This window comes from Oncorhynchus nerka, linkage group LG27 (assembly GCF_034236695.1).
Source record: "Oncorhynchus nerka isolate Pitt River linkage group LG27, Oner_Uvic_2.0, whole genome shotgun sequence".
Taxonomy (NCBI): Eukaryota; Metazoa; Chordata; class Actinopteri; order Salmoniformes; family Salmonidae; genus Oncorhynchus; species Oncorhynchus nerka.
Window position 1 is genome coordinate 44,901,884 of NC_088422.1, and position 25,639 is coordinate 44,927,522.

A 25,639-nucleotide genomic window follows, 5' to 3' on the forward strand; every position below is an offset into this window, starting at 1 on the left:
ATGTGTTATTTCATAGTTTTGATGTAAGAATAGAAGATAAACCCTTGAATGAGTAGGTGTGTCCAAACTTTTGACTGGTGCTGCATATACTAGGCGGTGTCAGAGGAAGGCCCAAAACATTGGCAAGAGGTACCCGAGCGCCAAGTCTAGATCCAGAAGGCTCCTTAAGAGCTTCTACCCCCAAGCCATATGACTGCTGAACAATGAATCAAATGGCCAGCAGGACCGTTTACATTGACCCACCCACCCCTTTTTGTTTTTACACTGCTGCTACTCACTGTTTATTATATATGTACTGTATAGTCACTAACCCTACCTACATGTACAAACTACCTCGACTAACCTGTACACCCGCACATAGACTCGGTACCGGCACCCCCTGTATATAGCCTCTATTGTTCTTTTATTGTGTTGCTTTCTATTTTAATTTGACTTTATTTAGTCAATATTTTCTTTACTCTCTTTCTTGAACTGCACTGGACTTGTAAAGTAAGCATTTCACGGTTGTATTCGCCGCATGTGACAAATAACATTTGATTTGGCTTAGAGACCAAACACAAGCGCTACTAACAGTTACTACTGAAGGGACACATACACCTTATCCAAAATCAGACTTTGTTTCTTTAATCCTCCTCAACACCCACCCTGCTCTGTCATTGGCTAGCGTGTCAGTCTCTAGCTCAGTCTTTCAGGGTGGTCATGGTGTTAATTGCAGTGTTAAGCCAGAGCTGAGCCTAGCCCCCCATAACCACAAAGGTTAATTAGCAGCAGAAGGATAACGCAACTAGATATGTTGACATTTACATTTTCTTCTCTCTCATAAAACCAGAGAAAGAACCCCATTTAGGGTGAAATGAAGGGAAAACATTTACTCTTTTAAAAACGCCCTCATTTCTATGCAAGGTCTGGCGTTGATATGCAGATTTGGCGGTTGGTGACATTTAAAAGTAGTTAATTGTGCAAATCTTTGTTTTAGGCTGTAAAGGTCGTGTGTTGGAAGTGGGTCTAAGCCCAGCTGCAGTGGTAGAGGGAGGGAAGGGAGGCCTGTCTCCATTGACTGGGGCTACAAAGGGCTCCATGCCTTTTCAAGGTGGGTAATGAATATTTATACACACAAACTGTTTCCCAAATGAAAATTAATCTACCGCCCGTTGGGAAATGACTCAGGCTATCTGTTGTCATAAAAAAAAAAAAAAATGTTTCTCATTCTTCGGATGGACGTTTTTATTTCCCCAACAGCTAAATAGAAACATCAAATTGAACACTGTGTACTAGCTATCACAATGAAAGCTAATTGTATTGTTTTATAATGTGATATTTTGATATTGTACATTGTCAAACTCAAGGTTGTTTTACTGCTTTGTTGTGCCCTCTGTGTTCAAATAATATGTCTGTATACATTGAGGGTACAAAACATTAAAGACACCTTCCTAATATTGAGTTGCACCGGGGCATGGACTCTACAATGTGTTGAAAGCGTTCCACAGGGATGCTGGCCCATGTTGACCCCTAAAGCTTCCCACAGTTGTGTCAAGTTGGCCGGATGTCCTTTGGGTGGTGGACACACACGGGGACCTATTGAGCGTGAAGACTCCAGCAGCATTGCAGTTCTTGACACATCTGTCTCAAGGCCTTAAAATCTTTCTTGTAACCTTTCTCTTGCCCTTCATCTACACGGATTGAGATGGATTTCACAAGTGACATAAATAAGGGATCATAGCTTTTCACCTGGTCAGTCTGTCATGGAAAGACCAGGTGTTCTTAATGTTTTGTACACTCCTTATATGGCGCTTTTTAAAGAGCCTATTCTCTAAATCTCATCTATTGCTAAATAGATATATGTTGTATCACATTGCTTTGTATTTAGGATATTGTCATCTAACAGGCAACATCAATGTGAAATCAGAAGGAATTAGAGTTACAGCCGGTGAGCAGATTGGAAATTTTACACCTGGATTCACCTGAATAGCACAAATGGATGTGTAATTGCTCCATTTCATCACTCCTCTGTGTTATTAAAACAGCTTCGATGACTACAGGGGAAACGGAATGAATAGATGGAATCATCCAACAGGGGAGTTGCTCAAGTCTCATCATGCAGATATTTCCATTTTGGCTCGAGTTAAAAACCAAATGCTCTGGTTTGATTTGCACATTGTTACAATTGACTGCATTTTCATTCAAAGTGTGATATAATAACTATTGTTTTCTCTTTTTAACATGATCTCACAGATCTGGCAAGCTTTCCAGACCTTTTTGTGGTTTATTCCAAGCCTCTATTTTAAAGCAACAGATGGCTGGGCGGCGGCTGTAGTCTCCTAGCCATGTCTGAATGTTGGCATATTAGAGCCAACGGTATGACATGTCACTCCCCACTCCTCCACTGTTACAGTCCAGTCTCTCAGAATCAATGGAACAGATTGGGTCGTTGAGACCTGAAGCGTGACGGACACATTCTCAAGGCCACGCTTTCCCCTGTGCCCCAGCCCCTATACAACCTACTCACCCCACACTGGTCTCCATGTTTCACGGCCTGCTGGCTGGACAGGGGCTGGGTGATTTCCCAGGGCAGGGGCCAAGGGCTGGGAGGGGCCTGAAGGCCTGGTCTCATTGATTAGACGTAACATAGTAAATGTAAATTCGAGACATTCAAATGAAATGTTACGGCAGGTAGCGGCAGATATGGGGCGTCAGGTAGCCTAGTGGTTAGAGCGCTGGGCCAGTAACCGAAAGGATTGAATCCCCGAGCTGACAAGGTAGAAATCTGTCGATCTGCCCTTGAAAAAGGCAGCTAACCCACTGTTCCTAGGCTGTCATTGTAAACAATAATTTCTTCTTAACTGACTTGCCTAGTTAAATAAAAAATAAAAAAATTAAAAGTATGATAGGTTAAGTTTGGTATGGTTATAAAATACAATGTTACTTCAGGCAGAAACTGAAGTAGGGTGGTTGATGGGATGGGTCGGCATATAACGCAAACAGCATGTTCGAATTTCATCATAGCATTTTCGCTAATTAGCTACTTATCAATTTTTTGGCTATTTTGCAACTACTTAGCATGTTAGCTTATCCTTCCCCTAACCCTAACTTTAATCCTTTAACCTAACTCCTAACCTTATCCCCTAGCCTAGCTGACATTAGCCACCTAGCTAACGTTAGCATTAGCCACCTAGCTAACGTTAGCCACAAAAATGTAATGTACGAATTGCAATTCGTAACAAAAAATATGAATTGTAATTCATAACATTTCATACGAAATGGATGATGGACGTCTACAACTTAACACATACCATACAAAACAAGATTCTGGATTTACATTTACTATGTTACATCTACCCCTGAGTCCAGGTTGGCCCCGCTGGTGTGAAGTGATTCTGTGCGACCGTGATGTATGTGTGTGTGTACTGGTGTGCCTGTCCTCATGTGTGTGTTGGAGTAGAAACAGGAGTTGAAAGCCCTTCAAAAGGCCAGCTGTATAAATGCCAGTCAGACTGTGAGAGGTGTTGAATTAATAGACCATACGGTGGCTATTCCCTCACATTGGTTTGCAGATTAACCTGTGAATAACGAGTGTGAACCACTTTAACATGCTATGTCTCTTTATAAGATACGTTTTGAACATTACAAGACACGTTACCAGACCAGTGACAGAACACGGGAGGAGAGCACAATCATCTATATTCTACACTCTCGCTGTTGTTATTGAAGATTATGCTAATTGTAGTTCATCTGAACAGGATTATTTTGTGGGTAATAGTCTCTTGTCTTGAAGTAGCCACTTGGGAAGGTTTAAAACAATGTGTGAGTACTACAGCTCTACTCTTCATCAAATCAAATTTGATTTGTCACATACACATGGTTAGCAGATGTTAATGCGAGTGTCGTGAAATGCTTGTAAATCTGCATCTGCCTTCCCATTGGTTAAAAGGTAAACATCAAGTTATTGACAACAAAGACAAGTGTATAAGACAGGATATTGTTTATTGTTTACAGTTCAGCTGGAAGGCAATAGTAGGCCTGTGTTGTACACTGTAGTCAAATGGGATACATCTCTTCCATCTAGAGCTGATCTTGACTTTGATCCACATCGTTTACATCCCACCTTTTTGTCTCTCCAAATGTTGCATATTTGACTGTCCTCATGAGTTGTCCTCAAAGTAGACCCTGAACTACACTCTTAGAAAAAAGGCTTCCAAAAGGGTTCTTCGACTGTCCCCATAGGAGAGCCCTTTTAGGTTCTAGGTAGCACCTTTTCTTTCTAAGAATGTAAAGCCTCTACTCAGAACTCTTCCACCAACTTGGATAGCTACGTGAGAATTAAGGCATATTCAACTTTCTTTAGTTTTTAGTTATTGTTCTCTTGTATAACAGACATTTTTATAGCATGATTTCATTGAATAGAAGGGGATCTTTATCTGAATGTTTAACACATCTCACAATAAGCCTGTGTGTGTATGTTTTAATTTCGAGAGAGAGACTGACTGACTGAGACTATGACTGAGACTATGGGCGACGTGACCGACCTCATCCCTCCTGTCCAGCCATTCCCTCCTCCCTCCATTGTAATGCCATGAACAACAGGCAAACCCATTCAGGAAATATGTTTCTGTGGTAAAAGGACTGACAGGCTGTCTCCTCACAACCATTCTTCTCAAACAGTTGAAAGGAACTCGACTTCTGCCCAGAGGGAGAGTTGAAAGGAAACCAGAGGAGGTGACAGACGTGACGTCATTTCAAGGCGGTTAATTTGGTCTCCTTCCTCCCTTCTTGTTAATGTGCAGCGTTGCCATTAACTTTATAGTTCAGGTGTGTATCTAGACAATAGTCCAGGGGGGTTATGAAGCAGCAAGCTGTTCTGGCTCGTTGTGGCCTAATGCCCTTATTAAGACACTTTATGTTGGCGTTTCCTTTATTTTGGTAGTTACCTGTACATGTGTTGCACGTGAGTAAGACGTGATATGCCACATTTTGTCCACTGGGGATCCTACTCCTTCTGGATCAGGGGAGCAGTTTTAGTTAAAGACGAGTTTAAGGAAGAAATGAAAGATGAGCCAATAGTCAACGAAGTATCACTGTTAGATTATTGGCCTGGCCACCGTGTTTGGGAGCCAAGGTACTGTGTTGCTGGTATGTTCGCTTTCTGCTTCGCTGGGCGGACGATAACAGATCGCTTTCATAAAGGAAAATGAACTCCTCCAACTTGTTGTTATCCAACCACTTCTTCCACAGGGGATATTCTTTCTGTCTTGCATATCTTGGTCCTCTCCCGCCCTTACCACATTTCAGAGGCGCTGTTTGATTTTGTTCTTTGATTAGGTATGTCAGAGAGAGAGAGCAGATTTTCTATGTTATTTCTATGTCACACGAATGACTTAGCTTTAGAACAAATGGCTGGGAGGAAAAGGTCATTCTTGGTCAGAGGAGTTACTTGTCTCAATAGCATACTGTATGTGGCTCACCAGAGAAAGAAATAGTGAATTGGTTCTGTCTCGCTCTCTGAGAAAGGAATCTAGACAAATATGTGTAAGCCCCATGAACTTAACATTGAATTCATTTGATTACGCCCACAGGACGATAAATAGTCCTGTTGTGTGTATATATTAGAAAATAAATTGGCAGCCTATTTGATTGTATGCATATGTCTGTGTGTGATGCACGCAATTAGGTGAGCGTATCAGTGTGCACAGAGGTATGCGAATGTGCAGTTTTTTATCTAGAGCAGGTATTCTCAAATTGGGATACCCAGGGGTACGCGCAATGCCGTCGGGGGGTACGCCAAATCAAAATGTAATTCACATAAAAATATATATTTTTACACTACCTTTCAACAATGTGGGGTCACTTAGAAAATCCCATTTTTGTCCATTAAAATAGCATAAAATTGATCAGAAATGCAGTGTAGACATTGTTAATGTTGTAAATGATTATTGTAGCTGGAAACAGCTGATTTTTAAAAATGGAATATCTACATAGGTGTACAGAGGCCCATTATCAGCAACCATCACTCCTGTGTTCCAATGGCACGTTGGCTTAGCTAATCCAAGTTTATCATTTTAAAAAGCTTAATTGATCATTAGAAAACCCTTTTGATGTTAGCACAGCTGAAAACTGTTTTTCTGATTAAAGAAGCAATACAACTGGCCTTCTTTAGACTAGTTGAGTATCTGGAGCATCAGCATTTATGGGTTCAATTACAGGCTCAAAATGGCTAGAAACAAAGTACTTTCTTCTGAAACTCGTCAGTCTATTCTTGTTCTGAGAAATGAAGGCTATTCCAATGCGAGAAATTGCCAAGAAACTGAAGATCTCGCACAACGCTGTGTAGTACTCCCTTCACAGAACAGCGCAAACTGTCTCGAACTGTGGATTGAGACACATATGCCTTCACAAGTCCTCAACTGGCAGCTTCATTAAATAGTACCCTCAAAACACCAGTCTCAACATCAACAGTGAAGAGGCGACTCTGGGATGCTGGCCTTCTTGGATTAGCTAACACAACATACCAGGATGGGGCTGTGCTCAGAGTATCCTGCCTTAGCAAATCGCGCTGTTAAGAAACTGATGCCCTTTGCAACCACGTACCTATGTGAGAGTGGATTCTCGGCCCTCCCTAGCATGAAAACTAAATACAGGCACATACTATGTGTGGAAAATTATTTAAGACTGAGGCTTTCTCCAATACAATCCAACATTGCAGAGGTATGTGCATCCTTTCAAGCACACCCTTCTCATTAACCGGTGGTGTTATTCACAATTTTCGATGAACAAATAAGGTTTTATATGTAAGATGGTTAAATAGCAAAATTATTGATTATTATTATTATATTATTATTTGTGCCCTGGTCCTATAAGAGCTCTTTGTGACTTCCCACGAGCCGGGTTGTGACAAAAACTCACACTTGGAGACTGTACCTTTCTCTTGGAGAATGCACCTTACCCTTACTTAATGTATCAACATTTTAAGAGTGCACTGACCCTGGTGCTATAGAGGGGGTACGCAGCTGGAGGTTGAATGTTTGAAGGGTTATAACAAGTTTGGGAACCACTGATCTAGAGAATAGGCGATGGGAAATGATGAAGCAACAACCTGATACAGATATAAAGGCTTCCAAAGTCCATGACTGTTACACATTGGAACATCTATAGCAATGAAGACCATTTCATTGCAGAAGGACATGGACAAATTGACTGGCTTTCAATTCAAGTACCATATTTGTATTTAACTGCACAGTAGCCAGACATTGTTTTGAGATGAACTTTTAGTGGCATTACAATGCCGACAGAGTGGTAGTTGAACACTCCACTGATTCTCCTGCAGCTCACACAGAGCTGTAAAAAGATGACTGGCTAACAGAAAGGTGCGTTAAGAAACATTAACACAGACACCTGGTTCCATTAGAAAACAAATGGTGCCTATGAAACACAAACGATACAACTTCTTATGGCTAACGCAATGTCAAATACAGGAAACGTGTATTTTATTTTTTGGCAATTATTTGTATGGTAGGTTGCTATGGAATCCATCAGATATCCTCCCTATTCAGATTAAAACGTGTTATGAGAACACACGCATGCACGTATGGTACACACATAAACACACACCTCTCCTCTGTCTGCAGTGGTTAACTAACAAGCAGCAGTCCCAGATACACTGCAGACTCCCACGCCATCCAAACTGCATTCATCAGACCGGTCGCTCAATAACATCAATAGCCTCACGGCCCGTTGTTAATCCAGCTGCTTAGAGGGCTAGAGACACAACCCTTTTATAATACACTATATACATATAAATTGGGAAAAACATTATTAAAGTGACCAGTGTTCAGTGACTTTATGTGCATAGGGCAGCAGTCTCTAAGGTGCAGGATAAGGTGTATTCTCCAAGGGAAAGGTACGGTCTCCGAGGGAAAGGTGCGGTCTCTAAGGGAAAGGTGTGTTCTCCAAGGGAAAGGTGCGTTCTCCAAGGGAAAGGTGCGTTCTCCAAGGGTAAGGTACGGTCTCTAAGGGAAAGGTGCGGTCTCCAAGGGAAAGGTGCGTTCTCCAAGGGTAAGGTGCATTCTCCAAGAGAAAGGTACAGTCTCCAAGAGAAATGTGCGGTCTCCAAGGGAAAGGTGCGTTCTCCGAGGGAAAGAAGCGGTCTCCGAGGGTAAGGGCAGTCTCCAAGGGAAAGGTGCGTTCTCAGAGGGAAAGGTGCGTTCTCCAAGGGAAAGGTGCGTTCTCCAAGGGAAAGGTGCGTTCTCCAAGGGAAAGGTGCGTTCTCCAAGGGTAGGTGCGGTCTCCGAGGGAAAGATGCGGTCTCCAAGAGAAAGGTGCAGTCTCCAAGGGAAAGGTGCAGTCGCCAAGGGAAAGGTGCGTTCTCCAAGGGTAAGGTGTGGTCTCCGAGGGAAAGATGCGGTCTCCAAAGGTAAGGTGCTGTCTCCAAGGGAAAGGTGCAGTCTCCAAGGGGAAGGTGCAGTCTCCAAGGGAAAGGTGCGTTCTCCGAGGGAAAGGTGCGGTCTCCAATGGTAAGGTGCAGTCTCCAAGGGAAAGGTGCGTTCTCCAAGGGAAAGGAACAGTCTCTAAGGTGCAACTCCACCTAAACCTATTGTATCAGAGGGATATGTGGTGCTATACTTCTTATCCCCAGACCTGCTTGGCTCCTGATGAAAATGGCCATTGAACTTCATGTTGCTGTATAATATTGGCTCTGTGTGTCAGAGCATTGCAGTTCAAGTCCACAAGTCAACCATCGCTGTGAACTAGTTCTTTCTGATCTAATATATCATCTGGGATATGTGTGCAGGGTGTATCTCTCTCTCTGTGGACCAGCTCTGTCTGATCTAGGATCTGTAACTGTCTGGGTGACTTTCCGTGAACCTCTCTCTGGACCTTGTTCCTCTGATCTTGAGCTGATCCTAGATCTGTGTTTCTCTAGCTCTCAAAGATCCTGGGTGTTTCTCCTTCTGAGCTCCTCTCTATGGACTAGTTTTCTCTGATCTAGAATATGTGGCTGTGTTGGAATGCCCATTCTTCAGTTATAAATATTAGGCATTTGGGGGGTATGTCAAAATAGAATTAGAAAAATTGAGTATGCTTTGAATGCCAGGATGTCATACTCGTTTCAGCTTTACATCTAATACAAATTTGTTCTTTCTATTGAGGAAGAGAATCGTCTTTTCAGACCCACGCATTTGACAGCTGCTGATAATGAAAAGGGGACAACAAAAGGGTTTTAGTATGTTGATTGTTGATTGCTTACTGCCAGTGACATGACCAATAAAAAAAATACAAAAACATACAAATATTTATCTTTCGTCTCTCTGTTTCATCATTTTCCTTCAATTCGCAAGAGGCTGAATGTACCTCACACGAGAATGCATCTGGGTGAGCGAAACAGCACCCCTTTGTCTCTACTTGTAGGCCATCTATCTGATGCTGTCTGGTTCTGACATTGTTGCCACCCATAGCATAGAAGGAAAAATTTCCTTCAACCCTGACCTGCCGTTCACAGGTCAGGGTTCCCTAGCCGCAGGCAGAACAGTTGAAACTGGAGCAGCAGCATGACCAGGTGGACTGGGGAAAGCCAGGAGTCATCAGGCTAGGTAGTCCGGAGACATGACCCTAGGACTCAGGTCTTCCGGGAGGGGAGGGAGAGAAGGAGAGAGAGAGAATTAGAGGGAGCGTACATAAATTCAAACAGGACACCAGATAATACAGGAGAATTACACCAGCTATAACAGACTGACCCTAGCCCCCCCAGCACATAGACTATTGCAGCATAGATACTGGAGACTGAGACAGGGGTGGGTCATGGGACACTGTGGCCCTGTCCGACGATACCCCCAGACAGGGCCAACCAGGCAGGACATAACCCCACCCACTTTGCCAAAGCACAGCCCCCACACCACTAGAGGGATATCAACAGACCACCAACTTACTACCTTGAGACCAGGCTGAGTGTAGCCCACAAAGATCTCCACCGCACGAGCCTGAGGGGGCGAAGAACTGGACAGGGAGATCATGTATTTGACTCAACAAACTCAAGTGACGCACCCCTCCTAGGGATGGCATGGAAGAGCACTAGTAAGCCAGTGACTCAGCCCCCTAATAGGGTCGGAGGATCCAGTGGAGAGAGGGCCAAGTAGAGACAGCATGGGCGTTTCCCTTCGAGCCCCTGGGCCAGACTACACTGAATCGTAGGACCTACTGGACATTAAGGAGGCCTGCGTCTTGTGACCATAGCATACGTGTTGGTACAGTGCCTTGCGAAAGTATTCGGCCCCTTGAACTTTGCGACCTTTTGCCACATTTCAGGCTTCAAACATAAAGATATAAAACTGTATTTTTTTGTGAAGAATCAACAACAAGTGGGACACAATCATGAAGTGGAACGACATTTATTGGATATTTCAAACTTTTTTAACAAATCAAAAACTGAAAAATTGGGCGTGCAATATTATTCAGCCACTTTTGCAAGGCACTGTATCTGCACGAACCCTGGCTAACAATTTGAATCAGCAATACAAAATTGGGTTTAATTATTTATTTACTAAATACCTAACTAATCACACAGAATTACACATACACATAATTAAATCATAACTTGAGTCCAAATTACATCATAAAGGAAAACGTCCTTAGTGGGCGGGACAGATATGACAGCTTGTTACACAAAAGAAAAGGGGCTGGGTTGAGTGAAGGAGCGGGAAGACTGAGGAACAAAGGGAATAAGCTGTGCTATTGTAAAAACAGTATCTTATGCATTCTAAATTATCACCCATTTGGAAAAGGAAAAAACAATAAATATTTACTCTGAGCTGCGCTTCGGTAGGTTGATGGTAGATGGAAGGCCGTGTTGCCAAGCCGAGGCCTTTGAAGAATGTATCTGATTGTCAATTGGATACGTTGTAGTAACGTCGTTGGGTGATAGACGGGATACTCTGTCTGTTCCTTCCTAACCCTCGTTGCATCTGCTGTGGCTAACTCAACGGCTAGGAGGTATCACTTCTGTAGTGAATAAGAGTTCAAAGTTCATACCATTCGCAACCAAAGCTCATGCTGATGTTGGCTTCGTTCTGTAGTTATTATCTGAACCATTCTGACATTGGACCGTCGTCCTACATCCCCGGAACAGAAAGTTCTATTGTCGTCAAGGCTTTATATAGGAAGGGAGAAAAGGGGTGTGTTTCATAGTTTACAACCTATGTCTCTTCATGTGGGCGGGCCACTGAGTGAGCAGCCCGATCTTATGAAAACCCACATCTCACATTTTAGAAGCTAAAATCACATTTCATCCAATCACAAATAATTTCATATTCAAACATTTAAATTAAACAACATGTGAATCCAATAACTGATGTGTAGATTTTCCACTGTAGAGTTTATGCCATCTTACCATTGATGAGAATGTCTCAGATGACAACCGAACTGACATCATATTCATTAAGTACCACCGCATATGTTCAATTGTTCGGATTACCAGAATATAGTTCATTTTCCCCCACCTACTGATGTTCCCAGAGTCTCTATGTTAACCACGGGTTTTGCAAATGTAACCTCAGTAGGGTAGAGAGAGGAAAAAGGGGGAAGAGGTATTTATGACTGTCATAAACCTACCCCCCAGGCCAATGTCATGACACTGATGTCATTGCTTCAATATATCCACATAATTTTCCTCCTTCATGATGCCATCTATTTTGTGAACTGCACCAGTCCCTCCTGCAGCACCCCACAACATGATGCTGCCATCCCTGTGCTTCACAGTTGGGATGGTGTTTTTCGGCTTGCAAGCCTTCCCCTTTTTCCTCCAAACATAACGATGGTCATTATGGCCAAACAGTTCTGGTTTTGTTTCATCAGACCAGAGGACATTTCTCCAAAAAGTACGATCTTTGTCCCCATGTGCAGTTGCAAACCGTAGTCTGTCTTTTTTATGGCAGTTTTGGAGCAATGGCTTCTTCCTTGCTGAGCGGCCTTTCAAGTTATGTCGATATAGGACTAGTTTTTACTGTGGATATAGATACTTTTGTACCTGTTTCCTCAAGCATCTTCACAAGGTCTTTTGCTGCTGTTCTGGGATTGATTTGCACTTTTCGCACCAAAATACGTTCATCTCTAGGAGACATAATGTGTGTTCTTCCTTAGCGGTATGATGGCTGCATGGTCCCATGGTGTTTATACTTGCGTACTATTGTTTGTACAGATAAACATGATTACCTTCAGGCATATGGAAATTGCTCCGAAGGCTGAACCAGACTTGTGGAGGTCTACAATTGTTTTCTGAGGTCTTGGCTAATTTATTTTGATTTTCCCATTATGTCAAGCAAAGAGCCACTGAGTTTGAAGGTAGGCCTTGAAATACATCCACAGGTACACCTTCAGTTGACTCAAATTATGTCAATTAGCCTATCAGAAGCTTCTAAAGCCATAACATCATTTCGCAAGGCACTGTATGTACAGCAGGACCAAATCGGAGAGATAGGTAGGAGCAAGCCCATGTAATGCTTTGTAGGTTAGCAGTAAAATATTGAAATCAGCCCTAGCCTTTACAGAAAGCCAACGTAGAGAGGCTAGCACTGTAGTAATATGATACATTTGTTGGGTTCTAGTCAGGACTCTAGCACCCGTGTTTAGCACTAACTGAAGTTTATTTAGTGCTTTATCCAGGTAGCTGTAGAGTAGAGCATTGCAGTAGTCTAATCTAGAAGTGACAAAAGCATGGATTAGCTTTTCTGCATAATTTTTGGATATTTTTGCAATGTTACGAAGATGGAAAAAACCTGTCCTTGAAATATTCTTGATATGTTCGTCAAAAGAGATATTAGAGTCCAGAGTAACGCCGAGGTCCTTCACAGTTTTATTTGAGACGACCGTACAACCATCAAGATACATTATCAGATCCAGCAGCAGATCTCTTTGTTTCTTGGGACCTAGAACTAGCATCTCTGTTTTGTCCGAGTTTAAAAGTAAAACATTTTCCATCATCCACATCCTTATATCTGAAACACAGGCTTCCAGGTGAGGGAAATTTTGGAGCTTTACCATGTTTCACAGAAATGTGCCACTGTGTGTCGTCCACATAGCAGTGAAAGTTGACATTGTGTTTCTGAATGACATCACCAAGAGGTAGAATATATAGTGAAAACAACAGTGGTCCTAAAACAGAACCTTGAGGCACGCCAACATTTACAATTGATTTGTCAGAGGACAAACCATCCACAGAGATGAACTGATATCCTGTCAACAGATACACTCTAAACCGGGCAAGAACTTGTAGACCAATTAGGGTTTCTAATCTCTCCAAAATAACGTGGTGATCGATAGTGTCCAAAGCAACACTAAGGTCTAGGAGCACGAGGACAGATGCAGAGCCTTGGTCTGACGACATTAAAAGGTCATTTACCACATTCACGAGAGCATTCTCAGTGCTATGATGGGGTCTAAAACCAGACTGAAGCATTTTGTATATATTATTTGTCTTCAGGAAGGCAGTGAGTTGCTGTGATAACAGCTTTTTCAAAAGTCTTTGATAGGAATTGGAGATTCGATGTATGCTGATTTTAGTTTTTTACATTTTCCTATGTCAAGGTTTGGCTTTTTCAAGAGAGGCTTTATTTCTGCCACTTTTAGTGAGTTTGGTACATATCCGGAGGATAGGAAGCCATTTATTATGTTCAACATAGGAGGGCCAAGCACGGGAAGTCTTTCAGTAGTTTAGTTGGAATAGGGTCCAGTATGCAGCTTGACGGTTTAGAGGCAATGACTATTTTCATGAATGTGTGAAGAGATACAGGATTAAAAAAACTTGTGTGTCTCCATTGATCCTAGGTCCTCGTACTTCTGTGCAGGACAACTAAACGTTGGAGAAATACGCAGTTTCAAAGAGTATTCCATAATTTGCTTTCTTATGATCATGATCTTTTCATCAAAGAAGTTCATTAATGTATCACTGTTGAAGTGAAAGCTATCCTCTCTTGTTGAATGCTGCTTTTTAGTTAGCTTTGCGACCGCATCAATTTTTTGGGAGGGGATTGTTCTTGTTCTCAATTAGGTTGGAAAAATAGAACGATAGAGCAACAGTTAAGGCTCTTTGATATTGCACGGTACTGTCTTTCCAAGCTAGTCGGAAGACTTCCAGTTTGGTGGAGCTCCATTTCATTCCAATTTTTTATGGAAGCTTGCTTCGGGCTTGGGTATTTTCTGTATACCAGGGAGAAAATGTATTGTGACAAATGTTTTTTGTTTTTAGGGGTGCGACTGCATCTAGGGTATTACGCTAGGTTAAATTTAGATCCTCAGTTAGGTGGTTAACCGATTTTTGTACTCCGACGTCCTTGGGTAGGTGGAGGGAGTCTGGAAGGGCATCTAGGAATTGTTGGGTTGTCCGAGAATTTATAGCATCGCTTTTGATGATCCTCGGTTGGGGTCTGACTGTGGCAATCAGTAGGTCCGGAAACATGTTGAACAAAACCCACTGAAACGATGATGGCTCCGAAAACCTTTTGGACCTTTTGGTCTGTGGACTTTTCCATGTGAATATTTAAGTCACCAAAAATTATTACAAGGTCCAATAGGAGTTCCGGGAACTCAGTGAGGAACGCTGTATATGGCCCAGCAAGCCTGTAAACAGTAGCTATAAAAAATGATTGAGTAGGCTGCATAGATTTCATGACTAGAAGCTCAAAAGATAAAAACACAGTCATTTTTTTGTCAATTGAAATTTGCTGGGCGGGGGATATGGTCACTAGTGTAACCAAGAGGAGAGGTCTCATTTAACAGTAAATTCATCAAGCCTGAATCATGTTTCAGTCAGGCGAATCACATTAACATTATGATCAGTGATTAGTTCATTGACTATGACTGCCTTGGAAGTGAGGGATCTAACATTAAGTAGCCCTATTCTAAGATGTGAGATATCATAATCTGTTTCAATAATGACAGGAATGGAGAAGGTCTTTATTCCAGTGAGATAGCTAAACCGAACACCGCCATGTTTTGTTTTGCTCAACCTAGATCGAGGCACTGACACGGTCTCAATGGGGATAGCTGAGCTGACTACACTGACTGTGCTAGTGGAAGACTCCACTATGCTGGCTAACAGCCTGCTGCCTGGCCTGCCTTCTATCTCATTGTGGAGCTAGAGGAGTTAGAGCCATGTCTATGTTCATAGATAAGATGAGAGCACCCCTTCAGCTAGGATGGAGTCCGTCACTCCTCAGCAGGCCATGCTTGGTCCTGTTTGTGGGTGAGTCCCAGAAAGGGCCAATTATCTACAAATTCTATATTTTGGGAGCAGTTTTGAAAACAGTTTTCAAGCCGCGATAGAGTTGTGAGACTCTGCTGTAGAGCTCATCATTCCCCCTAACTGGGAGGGGGCCAGAGACAATTACTCGATATTTCTACCTGATTTACACGCTGAAGCTATGTTGCGCTTGGTGATCTCTGACTGTTTCATCCTAACATCGTTGGTGCCGACGTGGATAACAATATCCCTATACTCTCTACACTCGCCAGTTTTAGCCTTAGCCAGCATCATCTTCAGATTAGCCTTTACATCGGTAGCCCTGCCCCCGGGTAAACAGTGTATGATCGCTGGATTATTCTTTTTAAGTCTAATATTGCGGGTAATGGAGTCGCCAATGACTAGGGTTTTCAATGTGTCAGAGCTAATGGTGGGAGGATCCCATAACGGGTGGAGGAGAGACCTGAGAAGGCTCGGAAAGTTTATCTCGGCTGAATGAGCGACACCGGTTGAGCATGCCGACAGAATTTCCTTCCAGAAGCCTTGAGACAATTGTCACAGCAGGGACTGTGCGAGGGGAGTATACTACTATATGTACTTACTGGTGGCACTGACGCTGTTTCATCCTTTCCTACACTTAAATTAGCCTTGCCTAACGATTGCATAGGAAGCTGTGCTTGCAACACGGCTATCCTCACAAAAGGCCATTAAGTCATAGTTGTTGTTCCCCTGGTTTGAGGATGGAAGTTCAATATGTAGCTAGATGTAGAAGGCTAATGTTAACTAGCTAACGTTGCCAAGGAATGGAAGTTAGGCTAGCGAGCAAACATTTTAGCCAGGTAGCCTAGGACAAAAAAACAAACATTTAATTGTGTACTGTATGACAGTGATAGGCCGTTTCGTCAACATGAAAAGAGAGGATGGTATTGGCATTTCTCTACAAGTAGGGTGAGTCAACATGTTTTTCTACTTGCACAACGTAGACACACCACACACACACACACACACACACACACACAGGAATCAGAACCATGGACAGCCACATAATTTTTGCTTACGTTGATTGGACCAAATAGTTTTTGGTATCTTCTAGTTGTCACTGTATTAGACTAAGCATAGGTGATTTGATGAAGTTAAAATGGTGCTGGAATAGTGGAGGCAGCTCCTGTTTTATTGAGACTTGCGGTAACTCTCTGTGGTTCTAAATCAATAGTTATTTAGTGGTTTGAAAATGTTGGAAACATTAACTTGCTGTAGGTCATGTAACTGTCTGTTACTGTACTTGCAATATGCTTTGTGGACTTCACTGGACAGCGGTTGCTATCCATTTTGTGATAAAACAAAGGTGTGTGGCCTCCCGAGTGGCCCAGCGGTCTAAGGCACTGCATCCCAGTGTTGCGGCATCACTCCTGCCTGGGAATGAACCCAGGCTGTGTCACAACCGGCCGTGACCGGGAGTCCCATAGGGAGGCGCACAATTGGCCCAGCATCGTCCAGTTAGGGGGAGGGTTTGGACGGGGGGGCTTGGCTCATCACGCTCTAGCAACTGCTTGTGGCGGGCCAGGCGCCTGCAGGCTGACTTCGGTTGTCAGTTGAATGGTGTTTCCTCCGACACATTGGTGCAGCTGGCTTCCAGGTTAACCGGGCGGGTGTTAAGAAGTGCAGCTTGGCTGGTCATGTTTCGGAGGACGCATGACTCGACCTTTGCCTCTCCCGAGCCCGTTGTGGAGTTGCAGCGATGAGACAAGATCGTAATCACGAAATTGATATGGAAAAGGAGGTAAAATTTACAACAACAAAAAACGAAGGTGTGGTTGAATTTATTCTGCCACTGTGTCTTCTTGTCCTGGCCTTTAGGCTTATATATCACTGCCGGAAGGCATATGTATTAACAGGTTACAGAGCAAAAAACGCAGTTATCACAACACAGGTTGTAATATAGCCAGTGATTTTATCCAAGCACCACTACTGCTTACTCAAATCAAATTTTATTGGTTACATACACATATTTAGCAGATGCTATTGTGGGTGTAGCGAATTGCTTGTGGTGTAACGAAATGCTTGTACTACATACATTTTTACTACACAGTATGTTCTAAATAGTATGTAGTATAATTAGTACACAGTATGCAGTTTTAGTAAGTAGTAGGCAAGACCGATTTCAGACATGGCCTCTGTGGACCAATTTTCTCTGGCCTAGGACCTGTGCTGAGTGTGCTCTTAAATGGCTCTGTCGATTCCTCTGCTCCCTACGATTTCTCACTTTCATACCCTAGCTCTTAAGTGTATCACTCTACACCTCACCCTCCTTTACCCCGACACTGTCTCTCCCCTTCTTCTCTCGGTTCACAGGCGAGCGTGTGTGTTTGTATGTGTGCATGTGCACATTTTCAGTTTGTGTGTGTGTGTGTGTGTGTTTCTGAAGTTATCTGTTTGAAAGTTCAGTTGCAGGATTCTCAGTGGCTGTATGAGAGATGTACGGGTCACTGGCTATATCTCCTATCTCCCCTGTGCCCAACCTCATCACTCCTACTTTGGCATGAAATAAAATATATCAGTGACACTTCACTTGAACCCTCTGACATACAGCCTCTCAGAGGTCACTGTCTGCGCTGACAAACTTATTTTTTCTCATTTTTTGGGGGGGAAACGGAGTGACGTAAAGAAAAGCGTATTGAGTTTGAAGGTTAGCTACAGAGACATTATTGGCTCAGTGTGTGGAAGTGTTTGCTAAGCTGTTTGAGGTAAAAACCAGATCAATACTTTTCATATTTTACTGCAGAGTGCTATTGAGCTGGAGACATAGCTTTACATTGTCGCTGTGCTTCACAGGCCTGCCATAAAAACCCTCTTATTACAATCACAGAGACGCTCTGTCTGTCCGCTTATGAATTGTCTCCTCTCCTCTCTCTGTAGACTGTTGGATCAGAACACTTCTGTCCAGACAAGAGGAGAATGAAGACCAAAGAGGAACTGTCAGAAAGTGACACAGAGGAAAAGAGACATCCTCAGAACTACTTGTGCCAATGTAAGTGTTCCGACACTGAAGGGGTTGTTTGACAGGTCACTGTGTGAGGAACAGCTCGAAATGTTCCTCTCTGGGAACAAGTAGGCTACAAAGGACACAAATATAACCATATAAATAAGACAAATTAAGGAGCATCACCTTTGTAATTTAACCTTCAAATGTAACCCCACTGTGTGCGTGTTAAGTGTGTTTGTTGATCTGCATTATGAGGTATGCCAAGACTTCACCAAATGTAGAGATGCCTCATACTACTCATTGGCTGACTAGACAGAGATTGTAAACCCTCATTCCGCATTGGCCAGCATTAGGATGAGATGGCAAGGTTTGGTGATTTCACTGGTCTTTGGGATATAGGGTTTCAGGTGTGTGCGTGTGTTTTGGTGAGAGGCAGACTGCCGGCTGGTGACTGTGATCTTAGGTTGGCAGTCAGATGAGCAGTTGGCCAGCGTGTTGTTATGCATGACTTAAACACTAGGTCAGGTCTGGACCCTACATCATAGTGGACATGGTCCTGATTGGAACTTTTTGATTAATTTATGGAGAAAAGGGAGTCTTATTTCTCTGGGCTGTAAACAATAGCCCTGCCTAAAAGCACACACACACACACTTCTTATGAGAGACACTGTCAACTGCCTCAGATTGACCTCAAGTCAATTGTGTAGGATGCGGCACTTTCCCTGTCAGCCCTTCAGTGTGCGTGTGTGTGTGTGTGTGTGTGTGTGTGCGTGTGTGGTTTGTCTGTAATCAAGCGACAGTTTGAGGCCCGACAGAACTAGGGCCCAATCTCATTCTGTGGGCCTGATGTTATTTTAGCTATCACACAGCTTCCCTACTGTCAACAACCCCCTACTGTCACACTGCAACCATCCCTGTCCCCCGCATCCCTCTCGCCTCTCATACACCACTGCTGCGAGAATCATCATTATCATTATCATCATCATCTAGTGTAGTATCTCCCATGATGTCTCTGTTTGAGAGCCACATACCCCCTACAGTGATGTAGCCCCCCCCTTGGCCCGACTGAACAGAAGAAGGAAATGATGTCATTGTAAATGTTTTGAGCCTAATCATTCCCTCATTCCAGTTGGAGGATATGGACGGCTCCGGCATTTTCATTCCCCAATCTGCTTATTCCTCTCCCAGGTATGACAAGAGACACACAGTTCAGTCTGCGTGGTCAGATTCTAATCATGGCTTGAAAAGCCCAGGATGAAGATACTGTATGTGGAAGACCATTGCTCGGGTGCTTCTTCATATGAGTAGGGGAAATTAGGAATGGAAAAGAGTGGCTATGTGCAGCGTGATAATGTGTAGCTAGATCAATTATGCCTGGGTTTTCATTGTCGTGCATTAAAAGGACATATACATGACAAGATAATTAGTAGTGTGAAATTCTGCCTTGTCTGTTTCTAGACAAGTGAAAAGCAGACGGAGGTGCTACAGAGACACAGGTGTGTAGGAGTGTTTTCACATGTAGTCCTATTTAAAAGAACCGATCTCAGTCCTCTTTAAATTGAACTCTGGTGTGAAAAAAAGCTAAATTCCTCAGTTCTCTTTGTAGTCACACTGCCCTTCCGTTTGAATGAGGACTCTTTTGCCAGTTCACTTCACCTATTTTGTGTGTCTGTCCTCTTTGCATTCACATTGCTACATTTTTAGAAAAGAACCCAGACCTTTAACATATGAGACATACTAATTGTATACAGAAGATGCTATTAACATGTACATTTGATTGGTAACAGAATAAATAGCAATAGAATGACTGCAGATTAAATAGGCTACTGCTCCTTTAAGAGCTACAATTGATTTTGTTCCCGATTCTGACAAAATATCTTGTCATCTTCTCACATTATTCAAACCTCACAATCGAATAAACCGTGTACGAAGCACTCTTAGCCTGTAGGTCACATATTGCAAACAAATAATCTGAACTAAAAATACATGTTTTGGAACTTCTGTGCATCCTTGACAATCGCTAGTCAATATCCAAAAACGGAACCTGTTTTTTTTCTGTGAACCTGCATATCATCATCTTCTCTCTTTTGTGGCATCAATGTGAGGGTTTATGGCAGTGGAAATTGTGTTTCAGTAGTCTAGTGTGTGGTGCAGGAATAATGACAAGAGAACCTGGGGAGCTTTGCGCTCACATTGCCCTAAAAAAGGGAACCGGGTCGCGGAATTCAAGCGAACCAAACACGGTAGACCACCTCTTGAGATGGTCTCTGTTCGGTTCGCTTTGGGGGCTCTTTTGTAGGGTCTGGGTTCCTTTGGAGTGTTGACACTGCACAAAAAAATAAGTGAACCACAATGAGTTCACACAAATTGGCTGAAAGGGACCAAGTGTGAAAACACCATAGGTCTAAGGACCTTTATGACCTTTATGACCTTTGACTCATTGCACTCACACTTTACCCTGGGGAATGACATGATTAGGAATGTCTCTCTAATTGGTCTATTCAACATGCATGGAGTGTTTCGTGACATAGACTGACCAGGTGAAAGCTATGATCCCTTATTGATGTCACCTGTTAAATCCACTTCAATCAGTGTAGATGAAGGGGAGGAGACAGATTAAAGGATTTTTAATTCTTGAGAAAATAGAGACATGGATTGTCCAGTGACACGAGCCTACCTGACGAGCCAAATAACTTTGTATTCCGTGCCAGTGACAAATACAATTTTATTTGAATGTGTGCCATTCAGAGGGTATATGGGCAAAATAAAATATTTAAGTGCCTTTGAACAGGGTATGGTACAGTAGTAGGTGCAAATGTTTTACTTCATAATTTTCAGCGAGCTATATGTGAATTGTAATAATCTCGCTTACCAGCTAGTTTAAGAGGCGAAAACTACCTAAATCTAATGTAATATAAGGTAGATGGCTAGCTGTCAATTCGTCATGAGTAGCAAGCTACCAATTGTTTTTGGCTAGCTTGCTAGCCACCCAGTTAGCACATAGCGTTCTGAGAACCATGTGTCTCTTTGAGCTTGGTGAGAGTGTGTCTGTCCTGTACTTTCTGGGAATGGTGCAGGATAGTTGCTTGGCTTTGTAACATTTTCAGCACATTTAATGTAATTTCTTGGTATTTAATTACTTTAACCCCTTACACTTGTGAAAATTGGCCTACAGAGGAGTGGGAGGCACATGCGCGTACCGATAGGACGCATAGGGTGTGAGTAGCTCCATTTTGTACTGGCAAAACTGTGGTTACATGTAGAAACCAAACAACGAGAAAGAGACCTTTCCAGTTACGTGGTCAGACTGAAATAAGAGGAACTTGACATGGGTATATCACCAGAGGATCTGGAACGGTAAATACTCACGCATAGTAATCTTCAAACTATGGAACTATCAGACCAAAGTCAATATTCTGAAGGCACAAGGGGGAAAGGAGATCAAAATCCAAGGCCAGACCATTCTATTCGTCCAGGACCTGTCTGCTATGCTGAGAAAGAAATGCAAAGAATACCTGCCAACTAAAGGAAAATGGGATAAAATCCCATCTCCACTTCCCGGCAGTGCTGTGGGTTTGAAAGGGAACTGTACACTACATACAGTGATACTTAAAACCCCGTAACAATATTGTAACAATATTATTTTCAATACAATTCTATCCTCTACTTACCCCAAGTAACTGCTCTTCTCTATAAAGTAATGATAGAAGTAGCCGATGACAACGAGCTACATGGTGCCACATCCACTCCCGCTCCTCCCCTCGGCGTTCGACGTCACTGGTTTACGAACCACCGGCCCTGGCAACCATCATTACGTGCACCTGGCATTCATCATTATGTGCAACTGTGCTTCATCGATAGGCACACCTGGACTACATTACCTAACTCATTACCTCTCCTTTATCTGGCACTCCCTTAGGTTCATTCCCCAGGCAATATTGACTAGGTGTTTTGTGTATGTACGCTACTCATGTTTCTTGTATTGTTCGATGTTCCGTTTATTATTAAACTCACCACCTGCACTGCCTCAACAAATCATCTCCCAGATGATCGACGAACAGGGATACCTACTTCGTCAACACCACGACCAGCTGGCGCAACTGGGGAAGGCTATGAATGAGGTTCTTCGCAGACTTCAACGTCACATACCCGAGAGACATAGCCTTCAACTCGGGGAGGACCCAGCAAGCCAGCACACCAGTCCATTCAGCAGTCCACCCAGGTCAGCAATGCCCATCTGTCCCTCCCAGATAAATATGATGGAACCCCATCTAAATGCCATGGCTTCCTACTCCAGTGATCCCTCTATTTTGCGCATCAGATGGGAGCCCCTATCACTAAGAGATCCAAGGTTGTCACGGTTATTTCTCTGCTGACTGGGCGGGCGTTGGAGTGGGCTACGGCTGTCTGGGAGGGAGGAGAGGAGCAGCTGGATTTGTATGAGGGGTTCATGGGTCTGTTCAGAGGTATCTTCGATCATCCACCGGAGGGCAAGTGAGCACCTATTCCAACGACAGCAGGATGACCAGTCTGCTGCCGAGCACGCACTCACCTTCCAGACTGTCGCAGCATCCAGTTGATGGAATGAGTCGGCGCTCTGTACCTTATTCAGAAGAGGACTGCGTGAGGAGGTCCAGATGGAACTGGAATGGCGAGATGACAAACTCTCCCTGAACGCACTCATCGCGATGGCCATCCGTCTGGATAACCAACTTCAGGAGCATCGGTACCCTCATCCCTTCTCTCCCGCCTTCATTGACTACTCTGTATCAGAGCCTGAACCCATGGAGGTAGGGGTCACAGGCCTTCCCGCGGCTGAACGACGTAGACGGAAACAGCTGGGGCTCTGTCTCTATTGTGGTCAAGGAGGGCACCAACTTCAGCAGTGTCCGGTGCATCACAACTCGTGATCCACAAGAGCAGAGGGATGGTCACGTGACCTTCCACCTCTTGGGACAGGTGTGAGTATCCCATCTTCATCATTTTCTGCCAGACCCTTTTTAGTGTCGATCACGCTAGCTGGCTGTCCCTCATGTACTGTTTCTACAGCGCTAGTGGATTCTGGTGTTGCGGAGAATTTTATTGACCAGACCCTTGCCTCCTCTTTTAATATCACCTCATACCCACTCTCCCCTCCGTTTCCGGTCCAAGCCCTTGATAATCGACAACTAGGATCTGGAACCATTACACACATCAACACACCAATCACCCTCGCCATGGAGTCCATTCATCAGGAGAATATTCCCGTCTTCATCACTATTGCACCAGCTCACAAAGATCATCCTCTGCCTCCCATGGCTCCAATACCATAACCCCACCATCTCATGGTCGAGGATGAGAATCACGGACTCGTCACACGAATGCCGGAGGACCTGCTTCCCGTTCCCTCTCAAGTCGTATCCCCTGTGGTCTGGGATGTAAATGTGGACATTCGAAAGGCTCTGGAGAGGGAACCCGCACCCACTACCTGGACTCCTGAGCACATCTACTTTCCCATGGGGATAAGGGAGCGGCTGTTGGCCTGGGCACACACAGCTGTCATCGCTGGACATCCTGGGATCACCCCTACTATTCAATCTCTCTCCGAGAAGTATTGGTGGCCCAACTTGGCGCAGGATGTTATTCATTACATCAACACATGTTCTGTGTGTGCCCAAACTAAGTCCCCCCGGCATGCTCCAGGGGGGAAGCTTCTTCCCCTTCCCGTGCCTCAGCGTCCCTGGTCTCATCCATTTACTTTTTTACCGATCTCCCCTCCTCTGATGGTTTCACCACCAGTTGACGACAGATTTTCAAAATCATGCCTGTTTATTCCTCTCTCGCTGAGGCACTGTTCCAGCAGGTCTTCCGGCACTATAGCCTTCTGAAGGACATCGTCTCCGACCATGGCCCCCAATTCGCGTCAAGGTATGGAGGGCTTTCATGGAGAAATTGGGGTGACGGTCAGCCTCAATTTCAGGTACCGGCCTCAGTCCAACGGGCAGGTGGAGAGGATGAACCAGGAGCTGGGGAGGTTCCTGAGGAGTCACTGCTAGGACCGGTGGGGGAAGTGGGCCTGATTCCTTCCTTGGGTGGAATACGCCCATAAATCATTATGTCACTCCTCCACCAGGCGCAGAGGAAGTTTGGAGTGAAGCTCATGTGAGGCTCAAGTGTGCCGTCCATCGGCAGCAGGAGCAGGCGGATCGCAACCGCAGTGAGGCGCCCGTGTTCCCATCCCATGTCTGGCTCTCTACCAGGAACCTCCCACTCTGCCTGCCCTTCAAGAAGCTGAGCTCCCAAAATGTGGGGCCGTTAAAGGCTCTCCGGAGGTTCAACAAGGTGACATATAGGTTACAGCTTCCCAGTGACTACCCTATCTCACCTTCTTTTCTTGTCTCCCTTCTCAGGCCGGTGGTTCCTGGTCCCCTGGCTGATGCTGTCCCCAATGACACCCCTCTGCCCCCCCTGGCTGATGCTGTCCCCAATGACACCCCTCTTCCCCCCCTGGATGTAAAGGGAGGTCCTGCCTATGCGGTCAGATCCCTACTGGACTCCCGATGTCGTGGGGTTCAGCTCCAGTACCTGGTGGACTGGGAGGGGTACGGCCCAGAGAGGCGGTGTTGGAGGACATTCTGGATCCCAACATTATCCGTGATTTCCATCTTCGCCACTCGGCCCGCTCCTTGTCCTCAGGCCGTCCTGCGGCTGGAGCCGTGCGTCGGGGGGTGAGGGCTACTGTCCCGTCTACTCCCGCTCCTCCCCTCCGGTGTTCGACGTTGCCGGTGAACTAACCACCGGTCCTGGCATTCATCATTAAGTGCATCTGCGCTTCATCAATAGGCACACCTAGACTCCATTACCTCACTCATTACCTACCCTTTATCTGGCACTCCCTTAGGTTAATTCCCCAGGCATTATTGACTAGGTGTTTCATGTCTGTACGCTACTCATGTTTCTTGTATTGTTCTGATTATTATTAAGCTCACCACCTGCACATGCTTCCCAACTCCCGGCATCCATGTTACTCAAGGATACTGATAAGACTATTCAAAGGGGGAAATATGTCAACAACTGTTCTATGGATGTGTGCGGGTGTATATGAATGGATATGTGAGGGAGGGTGTATATATATATAGAGGATGTGAGAGAATTGGTGGAGTGGCCTAGCCAGTCTCCAGATCTCAACCCCATAGAAAATTTTGGGAGGGAGTTGAAAGTCTGTGTTGCCCAGCAACAGCCCCAAAACATCACTGCTCTAGAGGAGATCTGCATGGAGGAATGGGCCAAAATATCAGCAACAGTGTGTGAAAACCTTGTGAAGACTTACAGAAAACGTTTGACCTCTGTCATTGCCAACAAAGGGTATATAACAAAGTATTGAGATAAACTTTTGTTATTGACCAAATACTTTTTTTCCACCATAATTTGCAAATAAATTCATTAAAAATCCTACA

General features: G+C 44.1%; 1 long non-coding RNA gene across 1 annotated transcript; it reads left to right on the forward strand.

Moving 5' to 3' along the window:
* LOC115111865 (uncharacterized) lies at nucleotides 1–25,598 on the forward strand. Its single transcript, XR_003860847.2, has 3 exons — nucleotides 1–1,090; nucleotides 18,137–18,248; nucleotides 24,593–25,598. It is a non-coding gene; the product is annotated as an uncharacterized LOC115111865 (long non-coding RNA).
* Nucleotides 25,599–25,639: the final 41 nt, after the last annotated feature.